This window comes from Lepidothrix coronata, unplaced genomic scaffold, assembly GCF_001604755.1.
Source record: "Lepidothrix coronata isolate B3197 unplaced genomic scaffold, Lepidothrix_coronata-1.0 Scaffold48, whole genome shotgun sequence".
NCBI classification, from domain to species: Eukaryota; Metazoa; Chordata; class Aves; order Passeriformes; family Pipridae; genus Lepidothrix; species Lepidothrix coronata.
In genome coordinates this window covers 1,921,593-1,933,563 of record NW_016690228.1, presented here as the reverse complement: position 1 = coordinate 1,933,563, position 11,971 = coordinate 1,921,593, and positions in this window count along the sequence as shown.

Sequence of the window (11,971 nt, the reverse complement as noted above, 5' to 3'; positions counted from 1 at the left end):
AAAAAAACGAAACCTCTTTACAGAGGAACATATTTTAGGAAGCAGGCATCCCACTGCTTGGAGCATGGAGAACTAGATTGATTCAACAGAAGCACACTGCTTGCTGTAGTCCTACACTTCCAGGGACAAAAAGTAGATGACCTAATGGGGGTTTTGCATCTGTTCACTCCATGTTCTGGATTAAATGATCACAAACTCAATATCTGTATGTATTTTTTAAAATAGTTTGAGACTGTACTATGAAGACAGGCTGAGAAAGTAAGGGTTGTTCAGTCTGGAGAAAAGAAGGCTGCCTTCCAGTGCCTAAAGGAGGACAACGAGAGCTGGAGAGGAACTTTTTACAAGGACATGTAGTAATAGACAGAAGAGAATGTATTTAAAACAGAAAGAGGGTAGGTTTAGATTGGATATTAGGAGGAAATTCTTTCCTGTGAGGGTGGTGAGGCAGTGGAACATGTTACCCAGGGAAGTTGTGGATGCTCCATCCATGGTAGTGTTTAAGGCCATGTTGGATGAAACTTTGAGCAACCTGGTCTAGTGGAAGGTGTTCCTGACCAGGGCAGGGGGGATTGTCACTGCATAATGTCCCTTCCAACCCAAACCATTCTATGGTTCTATGACTGCTTCTCTGCTGTGTCCCACAGGCTGTCATCGCTTTGCTTTCCTCTGTTGCCAGTACAGCACTGCTTCAATTATTAATGAAGAAGTGGGTTTTTTAAAGCTCTTCTTATCCCAATATATTAAATCTGTCTTGGAGTTGTACTACTGTGTAATTAAATTTAATACATTTGAGTTGGAGGCACAAATGAGGTGGATGCTGTAGTAGCTGTGTAATGATGGGATTTTTCTCCAGCTGATGATACACACCAGAGCATTTCCAATTTTCAAATTTTGAATCTAATGGTTCATTCCTATTCTTTGCCAGGGAGCATGTGTGAGACAGAAATACAGTGTGCAAGCACTGAGCCTTTTATGTTGTAGAAGTCAGTAGCTACACAGTGTATGTGAACCCAGATCAATAGCTCATCCCAGAAGCTGGGTGGGGAGACATTCAGAAAGCAAACTTCAGGCAGTAATTTGCTAGTTGGTTTGGACATTACAGAGCTTACTAGCTTACTGCTCTCCCTTGCCAGCATACATGGATGCCAAGGACATTAAGGGAACTTAAAACAACATATCTAAATATCTAAAGAGAAGCAGTGGGGTGGGAAATTGGGAGTCCTGTCCCAGACAGTTTCAGTCAGGAGATTCACCATTCTTCAGCTTCATGTTTGCATTTTCCTGGAGCTCGGGGCTTCATGGGATGGCATTCCTAAAGCAACAGGCTGATTTATAGTTTTCATGAGTCTCTATAATAATTAGTTTTCCATAGCCTGAACAGCTAGGTGGGTAGCAGGTTTTTTTTTTAGAATCACCTCCAAGTCCCAGTAAGTATTGTGCCCCCATACCAGGAAGCACTTTGCAGAGTGCAACCTATAAAATAGGTCTGGATCACATCTTTTTAGATTCACTGAGATAGTTCATGCACTTTGATGCAGGAACTTCTGCCTCACATTTTCCAGCTTATATTTTGTGGGACCTCAATTCTCCATTAACTTCACATTAATGATTCCAGAGAATTCACTGTTGGGAGAAAGAAGTTCTTGCTCTCACAGAGTCTTCCTTTATTTGTCTTGGATCATGCCATTTTCTTCGTTCACCTATCACCAGCACAGAATAAGTCAAGCTGAATGTAACAGTTCAGCGGCATGGTATTTAAGCACATACTTACAAGAAAAAGTCATTCCCTGAACAGCCCTTGACCTGGGGCTTGGACTCTGCCAGGCTGGCAGGGCCCAGGGGGTTCAACCATTACAGAATTCAAGGCTCCTCTCCTGTCAGGCATTTGGATGGATGCCCAGTTTACTTTCAGAACAAAACTTCTGGTTTGAATTTTGCATTTTAATGCCATGCGTTACATTAAACACTACACAGAGGGCATCAAGGAAGCAATTCAGCTCTCTCCTGTGATGTATTGATTCCACCTAGTGTGTGCCAGTTTTATCTCACTGTCCTGAAATTTTCCAGTACCACAGAACATTTTGATTTCTGTTCCCCTCTTGATATGTTTACTGGGGACATGGTAGAAGCCACAACAGGCCTTACAACAGAAGTGTCTATCCAAAGTGCTTTAGGTACTTCTGTCCTTTTAACAGGACAGAACTTCACACAACTTCTGACTTTCATGAACAGTATGTTGCTGAGCAACGAGTTGTGTTCATAATAACTTTTTCTACGAGGCAACCAGGAGAGGAGATGGATTTTTCCCACTGCCTTTTCTCCCTTGCAATCCCAAAACTTCCCATAAATAAAACCAGACACATCAAACATGCAGCCTTTAACCTCTGCCAAGCAGTTTGTGATGGGACTTCCAGTGGCACTAGAAGGCTGCCTCTGCAAACCAAAGATCATGAATCCCTGTTCTAAACTTGCTCCTCGTTATAGTCGGTGCAACTAATTATGACTTCTTGCCTACACATAGTTTCTACTGAAAGCTCACCTGTTCATTCCCAGCCTTCCTATACAAAGGCAGGTTCTTCACTGTTTTGTTTCAGGTGGTTACTGGATTTCCATTGTTAGAGATATTAAAAGTCAGTCTCAGACAGGAAGGTATACTAGCACAGTACTTTGGGAAATGGCAGTAAGAAGATCACTAAGTACCAGACTCTGGACCTGGCTCAGATAAGCTGTTTCCCTCCCACACCTGAAAACATGTTAGAGTGAAAACAAGATTTTCCACTTACATTGATTTACCAGTGGTTTGAAAACCACCATGCTCCCTTGTCAAGCTCTCTTTTTTTTAGTACAAACAGTAACATGGGTTTAAGTTACTTGGAGAAGTTTTTCTTCTACAGCATGCCTGACAAACACTGGAAATAAAACAGTCTAAGAAACACTGAAGAATAAATGTACATTAAAATTAGTACTTGAGAGTGTATGAAAGCCAAGAAAAGACTAAAATTTTAAAGAGAGCCCTACAGGACACTGAAGATTCTTTTGGAGATTTTTTTTCTCTGAGTGTTTTTGCATTTGAAGTAACAAACTTCAAACCATGGATGTCGGAAAGGGTTATTCCTGGGCTTACAAGGGAGTTTTTGCCAAAGACTCATCTGACTCTGCATGCCTGATACCTGAGTCATGAATCTGCATACCATAACTCATAAATCCTCCTTCCCTCCCCTTTTTCCTTCACTCACCAAACATCAAATCCTTCTCCATCTTCCTATACACCCTGCACTTCCTGTTCTGCGGGCCTTGCCACTTTGCAGCAGCCCATGCTCCTAGTATTTCTTCTCCTTATCAACCTGAACATCTACTTTCACATCTGCATTTGAAGTGGGTCCCTTTTTGCCCATGCCTCTGCTCTTTGTGTGAGAGCTGTGGTGCAGGTCCCAGTTAGTCACTGGAGCACTGGGGCTGTCACCACCCTGTATCTGCCAGCATGTCCCAGGGAATGCTGTCAGCCTGGAGGGCTCCCGTCCATCCTATGGGCAGACCAAAAATGCTCATGCATCCTCCCTGCCCTTGCAGTCATTGCCCTGCACTGGTAATCTTCATAAAGTTTTTCCTTGATAATGTCTCGCAAGGACACCTATGGAATAGCTGCCAAGGCTACATAACATGCTAGCAGCCATCTTCATGATGTGGGAAGTACTCTGATCTGCCTCAGTCCTAGTCCTGTGCCCATTCACGCACATCTTCCTTGCCAGCGTGTCTCTCAGTACTTTCTCACAGATGGCCAGAGCAAATCAGCAGATAACTGGGATTTATTGATGTGAAAGAGGGTGATCTATGCATTAGTTCAGTGACTCTTCATGTACTACAGAAGGCTACAGTGCCCTGTGTTGTATCAATAGACACTACCAAAACTCATGGCTGGAAGAAAGGCAATAACTTTTACCATTCAACACTTTAATACTCTTAATGATAATGCCTGTTCCCTCATTCCTGCCTCTCATCAACAGCTTTCAAGGAAGCATCATTAAGGCGGCATATTCCAGTACAAGAAAGACATCAGGCTCAGTTCATTTAAAAGAGATATTTCAATAAAGCTAATTTAACATTCAGATCAGAGTGGTCCTCAGGGATTCCTGTGCCTGCCCTGCGTGACTCTAATGCTCATCTGTAGCCCATGTTTGCATGATATCAGTGTGTAAAACATGGAGATGCTCAGTGAGTGTGGATATTCTTAAAAGGCTCTAACATAAGACCATCTTTTGTTGGACTCTACAATACAGTGGTGTTCAGCCATATGTTAGAATGGGAGAGGGTATAAATTAAATTACATAAAACGATCAGTTCTTCACTTGTAGTCCAATTTAAAGTACTTGCCTCCCTGGTGGAAATTGATAGAAAACTTGATATTTGGACCCTTGATGGACTCAAAAATGAGTAGGAAGAAAATTAAATCAAAAATGTTTACAGAGATATCAAACCCTGCTGAAAAAATATTTTAGCTTTTAGTAGTATTCCACTTGTTTCCTTAAGTGATTCTCTGTAGAGACATTCTCTGTAGAGATATTCTTTTGCTAATTCTTTAGTTTGCTAGATCCTGAGTTTTTTGATTGTGTGTATATCTATTTTGGTTTTGGGTTTTTTTCCTTCCCCCTTCCCTTTCCCTTTTCCTTTTGGAATTGTACATAGTATTTCAACTGTATATAACTGTAATATAGGTAAATACATTTATTTTAATATAGTTCGGCTAGTTCGGATTTTTCATAATTTTTTTTCTTAGGTCTCTGCCGGAGGTTTTTTTTGTGCTAGGTCTGGGGACTTGGCAGGGAGCCGAGTAAAAACTTAGACACAATGTAATTCTTTGACTATATTTTGTAGATCTGTCTCGACTTCCGCTGTTTTAAAAACCAGATGCTATGAAGATACAATTAATAGCATCATATGTAGACCACCATCAATGAAATGATTGGAGGGTGGGATCCAGCAGCAACCCACTGAATGCGTAGCCCTGAATTTCCTGCTGCAGAATCAGTGGAAGCAATTGCTTTCCATTAAAGTAACTGTTTCTCTATGCATCTACAGTTTAGGTGTATATCTATCTTAAACAGGTAGACTGGATCCCAGCCTGTAATGCCAATCATGACCAAATGCCAAGCATTATTGACAAGCCATAGTCACAATATCATGATTAATATTTAAGGGCTCAATCAGACAGTGTATCTGTGTGACTAATTTGCACCATCTTGTCAGTCCATATTGCCCAAACAATCTTGATTTAATGCTGGACTATGTTTGCATAGAGACTACAACTTTGCTTATTTCACACTAAATTGCCTACTGGGGACTGCCCTTTATAGAACTCTTGCATGCATCCATTAAAGCTGTTCTACTCTGTTAAATATAATTAAGCAAAACCCGATAGTAAAAATCTTAGGTTTGCCAAGGAGGAATAACTGCATATTTCTAGAAATATAGCACATATTCAATAACAGACATTCATACTGATGCAAATTCATGCGCTGCATAATGTTTTCTACTTTGATGGTTATAAATTGCATACCGAAACTTAAGAACTAGGAAAACCAGGCTATCCTAGGAACAACAGAGGGAAAACATAACAGCCATCACCTGCCAATCGTAATAGAGAGCTGTAACAAATAGCAGAGAGAGAGAGAGAGAGAGAGAGCAAGAAAGGTATGTAGAGAAAAAAATAACTGTAAGCGTCACTCCTGTGGTCTGGCAGGTCCCCACCTATTTCACAGATCTCTGGTACTCTCTGCCATATATTGATGAACCCATGAGCTTCTGGGGAGATGGGAAGTACAAACATATTTGGGTTAATCTCTGTCATTGTGGAATGTCTCTAATCCAGAAGAGATGACCCACCTCTTTGGATTCAATATTGATTTTTTTTTCTCTTAAATGCTTCTCCATCCATCAATGTCAAAGCATGAATGCAGCAAGGTCCTTATGGATTCATTTTATTCTTACTTTTGTGCTTATGCGCTACTAGAGAAGAAAGAGCAAACAAAAATAGCCCAGAGAAATATGGGCAATGTACATGGAATAAAAAAAAAAAAGTTGAAAGAGTTTTTGTTTTCCTTTTGTAATATTGTACTCATCTCGAGAGGGAGAAATGTCTAATTAGCATACCACAGGCTCTAAAATTACAATCGAGCATCAGTGGTGAATACAGGAAAAAGTAAAAACTCTGTCATCTTTTACAAAGTGATGGAAGTTTTTTGAGGAGGGGAAAGGAAGGAAGGATGAAATGCACCCACCTTCTTCTGCAGTGTCTATCACCTGATGAAAGGCTAACACAACTTTTAACAGACATATAAGACACCCCACAGACGATGCCAGCAAAATTTCCCACAATGCCACCTTTGTAATATGGTGTATGGTTTTGATCACCTTATTAAAAAGACATTCTTTCGCTGGGTAACAGCTGATGTTATACAGGGTTTGGATGATGACCAGTGTTAATTGTGGGCAGCAAGTGCATCTTTAAGCAGTAAGCTGAAGCAAATCTAGTGGAAAATGCTCACTACTGCTTGGCAGCTCAAACCAAGAAAAAAAATAGCAGAGGAGATTCAGGTATTAGCGTTGGCATACAGATCTTTATGTCATGGGATTTGCAGTGATGTGTGTCTGGACGCAATAAAATTTTACCTACAGAAAAGCTGGCCCATTTGTAACTCAGGTGATCAGAACACAGCATAATATTGTCTCAGAGCAAGCCAACCTGTCAGTTTATTCCTAGCAGAGATGAAATGAAAATATCTAAAGCCAAATATCTTCCAGTAAATCAAATGTATGCAGATGCCTCTGGTGATATAAAAAGTGTTTTAAGGTACACAAATAGTTAATGTTTACAGCTGAGAGCAAGACATGGAGAAAAAACTATCCCTTCAGATTTCACTAAAATAAAGCTAAAATAGATTTTTAGAGAGATTTCTTTGAATAAGGCTGCAGAGTTCCTCTTTAAAACATTAAGAGGCCATTCATTGCTTCAGAATGAAAGCTTAGGGACACTCCCCAGCAGTTCTGCCTCTAGCGGGAAATTAAGTTTCCACAAAATCAACTCAAGAAAAAAATCAATTTTGCCCAAAGCATTCAGGTTTCCTTTGGGAAAATAAAAACAAAATATTTCTTTCACCATGTGGGCTTGACCCAAACCAAATGTTTCAGTTTATTTTTTAACTGAACAAGAATATTTTATTTCTACTCAGTTCAACTTGAAACTGCCTCTGGGTGTGCTGCTATGGTGGATATGAATCGCACAGGAGAATCTGGAATAGGTCAATTTGCATCTCAGCCGGTTAGCTGGCTCATAAGAAAATATTATTAATTCAACAATATTAAAATGTTACATTTATATCAGCAAGACTGAAGCAAAATGTTTGGATACTTCCAAACTGAAGTTCTTCATAACTTTTCCTGCAATGAAAAAAACTGATATGCGGAAAGGAATGTTTAAATAGTAAAAATTGTACAAGAAGAAAAAAATAATTCTGACTCTAATTTCCAAGCAACTAGTCATTACATCAGTTTGATGCCACAGTAATTCCATTGAGCTCCTCTGGAATGACACTGGAATCATATCAACCTAAAGGGGTTGGAGGTGCAATGTTACTGATCTGACCTCAGTGCATGGCTTTAGGCAGACAAAAGGTGTGTCTTAAGGTGCTCCAGTTTCTCTCTCATATTTAGCTTCTCCTTGGGACTGTAAGTATGTTGAGGATCTTGCAGATCTTGAAACAATAACATGTGGTTAGAAAGGAGGACACCCTACAAACCACCTGGAATACTGCACATCTTTCCAAAACTCATGGATAAATGAGACAATCAGGCTTTTAAATGTAGGAGATAAGCCCAGCTTCTCCTGGGATTCAAGAGAGACTGAAACTAGCATTTGTGTGTAAGATAGACATGAAAGTTTAGAGAGTTTCAGTTATTTATATAGATATACAGAGAGATACATAGATACATATATGATATCTATTTATTTCTTACAGATTGCTTAAAATATATTGCACTCAGAAATTATACTTACATTGAGTTACTTCAGCTTCCTCTTCAGCCCTAACTTCTAATATTCGGTTGTTATTCAAAAGCAATCCAGACCAAATCAATACAGAGAGCCATTTTCACAGCAGAGAGCCCTACAACAACACACCAGTTACTCTCCTCAGGTTTACAGTCATCAGGACACAGGGTGCTGGTGCTGCAACACCCAGCTGGCTCTGGATCATCACTTGTGGACAGCAAGGCTGAGGGATACTGCTCCTGTGTGGGTTTCAGAAAGGTTATGTCAAGCTGTTCTCACCTCACTGCAACGGCATGGGGTCATGAAGGTTGAGAGATGCAGAATGAGCTCAACTACATCGAAAAGAGAGCAAAGTACATAGTTATTTGCTCTGATCTGTAATAACCAGCCTCTGATTCATGTCCAACAGCCCCCAGTGAATGCAAACAAACATACCAAATTGTAGTAGTCTCAGCCACAACATAAATTATTCACATTCTACTTCCCTCACTTTTAAATATCAGAGTGAACAATTAATTTCTGCACTTTATACATTTACTGATTACACAGTGTACTCAAAACATCAGAGAACAATGGCAAACTCAGAAACAGGGGATTCTTACACCTGAAATAATCCTGAGACCACCAAATTTGAGTAATGTAAACTAGGTTTTTTATTTCCAGTCTTTTAGATAAAATCGTTGAAAAGCAGCATTTCGAGGAAGTGTTTATATGCCAAGCACAGAAACCCCGGCCAAGAGAACAGATTAATGTCCTACAAAAAATTTCCAAGCAGAGCTGGGGAACAGAGGAGAGGCTCTCTTGAATTTGATACGTTGGTCCCTTCCAGAAATTAAAAAGCAATATGTAGACTGTTCCCATGCCAGCTGTGTTTCTAGAGACTGCTTTCTGTCTAATGCAGACCACATTATCGCCATTTTAAGCTAAGATTTCACTTAATTTACATAGACTGGGACCGACTGCAGCTGTCTGTTTTTCAGTGCAGACTCGCTGCCTGGGATTTCAGGTCGCAGTGTGTGAGGCTCTGCTGCTATCAGCTTGCAAGCTTGTTTTTTTAAAAATGGAAGATCATGGGACCTATAGGTTTCCAGAACTTTCCACCTTTAGGAAAAGCAATGGTCAAGGCTGGGTTTAGACATGATTAATCACCTAGGAGTTGTACCACACTGCTCTTTAAGGTGCGGTGCAGGCTTAATTTTGCCAAGGGATGAGAGCACTTGTGGAAGCCTTGGTACCCTCTTTTCACTGGACCCCTGCAATGATACTATATGGAAGAGGAATAATTTTGAGTTCTTGGGGGGAGGTGGGAGTAGTGTTTTTTGCAGTAAAAAACAAGAATCCTGAGATAAATGATAAAACAAGCTTGTGATCAGTGACATATCCAACATATTTTGCTAGAAGACATAGGATCATGGATTCGTCTCTGATATACTGACCTATACAAAAGTGGCTTCTGATTCATCCAGGTCTCAGGTGCAAAGCTTAAAAACTATTTAATATACTTGTGCCTCAGTTTCATATATGTCAAATAGCTTTTTTGGGGGGACAGATTAGTTTTCAGAAGGTCTCAGACCTTGTGGTCATAGGTCTACAGCTAGACCAAAGTAAACAATGCAGTCCTTATACGAAGAGCTTATGACTGTACCTGCAAAGATCCTAGACAAGGAAACATTCAACTTGTTTGCACTTCACTTTTATGTTCCTGTAGTCCAGAGCAGAGTTGCAGCCTTAAATGAGTCATTGTATCCCCCACAACCGTAGTATTTGTCAAGGTCCAACTCAGGCCAAGTTTGGAAGAAACTAAGTTCTATCGTCGGTACACAAATATGACTATAAGTCAACTATATTACTTCATAAATAGTGAACAGCCCAGGGATCATTGAGCTCTCCTGCAGGACAGTGGGCTGCTTGCCAGGAACTTCCCTTGAGTAGGGACACCTCTCAAGGTTACTCCTAGAAGCTAAGGGATTCCTTGACTCAATAGATTCTCAGTAAGTGATTAATGATACGTTAAACTGTGAAATCTTAGTTAAGTGATATAAAGGATGGATTGTGCACATATAATTCTTGAGACATAAACTATTGACCAAGGCTGGGACCAAGTTTGAATTTAACCACACATAAACTCCCTCCTGAGAAAGTGATTAGAACACAAGGGTGCCCTTTCTGAACCTCATGACTCAACAGGAGGGTCTCCCTGACAATTTGTCTGTCCTTGTCCTCTGTGCAGTAAATAATCAAGTGTACCTTGCCATCAAATCTGATTAAAACACTGTTGCATTTACTATCAAGCTTTGTTAAATCGCTGGTTTATATCTATAAACATATTGCTGCTTCTTTCTTACGAGTGAAGTCCATCCATGACACATCCATGACTGTTACATTAGAGCTGTCAGAGCCCAGAGGCAGCCATCTAAAAAACAACAGGTCACTTGGTTTCCTCACAAAGGATTATATGTAGTCCCAGTCAATGGGTCTTGTGCCCTATTTTTCACAGTAGCTGCATTCAACAGAAGTAGAGTCCACTCTGCATCAGATCTGCACTCTCATGTTGAGGGCATCTTCACAAGGATGGCTGCCCAACCCTCTGAAGCAGGGATGACAAATTCACTTGGTGAGCACAGTAACCCATTTGGTTATTGTATTAAAGGAGAGAAGGAAAGGGCCCCTTCTGGATCCTGGACAGGACTACAAGGGCTGAAACATTTCTAAATTCAGCATGATCAGCTTTTTTACCAGTTTGTGTTGCCTGATAGTCTTCTGGCCTCACCTATGGGATTGGGAAACTTTAGTACTGCAATGATACATTTCCAAATCCCACATGGGCATCAGTAAGAGATACTGACTGTCAGTCCCACCTTGCTGAGCTCATCTGGGAATAAAACTGGCTCCAAAGGAACTTTACTGCGACATGCTCTCTGTAATTGTGTCTCAGTTATCTGAATGGACTTTGGCAGGTGCTCTGAGACTCACTTTGGTAAGGTTTTGGTCCATGAAGAGATTAGCACATGTCAGGTGAGCTGCAGTAATGTTTCACGTGTTTGCAGCTTCCTGGGATTTTCAGGGGAGTTAGTGATGCTGTACATAATGCTGAGCTATGGGAGCAGCCTGTAGCTCCCAAGGGTCTGCCTGGACCCATCAGTGCCCAGCGACACTCACATCTCTCTGAGCTCTTACAGTAAACTCCCTGAGCCTACCTGTATAAAGCCATTGCTCTCCACATGAGGGAAGTCTGCACTATATTTCAGGATGCAGCAGACCCACTCAGCTGAAGTTTTGACAAATATAAGTCTCAGGAAATCTGGAAGTAGGTGTTGTGTTAGGTGGCAAATTGAAGAGTTGGCTATTTCTTCATCCATGTCCTGGCAGCAGAGATACAAGGCAGAAGCAGTGGCAGGCTGTCTTGTTTCCCCTCTGCTGTATACCGTTTTGCCTTACTGAACTGCTTCATTTGGGATACCTGCTTGGGACAGGCTACTGGGATTTGCTGTTACATCTGCCTTCTGACAAATGAGTGTGACATCAGAGTGACTTTAATTTTTTGCAAATATATATTGCCAATTTCATTAACATGTTAGCACAGACCAGGAGTTTAAAACCGAAGTAGACTGAATATTACATCTTTCTTTTAAGGCTGGTGTAATTTCCTCTCTGTATGGAAAAAATTCTCATTTATATTTTTCAGTATTATCTACCATATCTAATGTAGATACTACCAGATCTAATCTACCAAGCCTTAGATTTTTTTCTCTCTCAAGCCTGCATCCTGTAAATCCCTGTAATTGCATGCAGCTGTTTGTGAGCTATCCGCTGCAAATTGAAAGCAGAGAACCTCTAAAAAAGGAGGAGTTGAAAAAGCTGCTGATTTACCTAAAAGACCCTCTTTGGTCTGCTCTCCCCTGCCCTCCTCTGCTGTCACTACCTTGT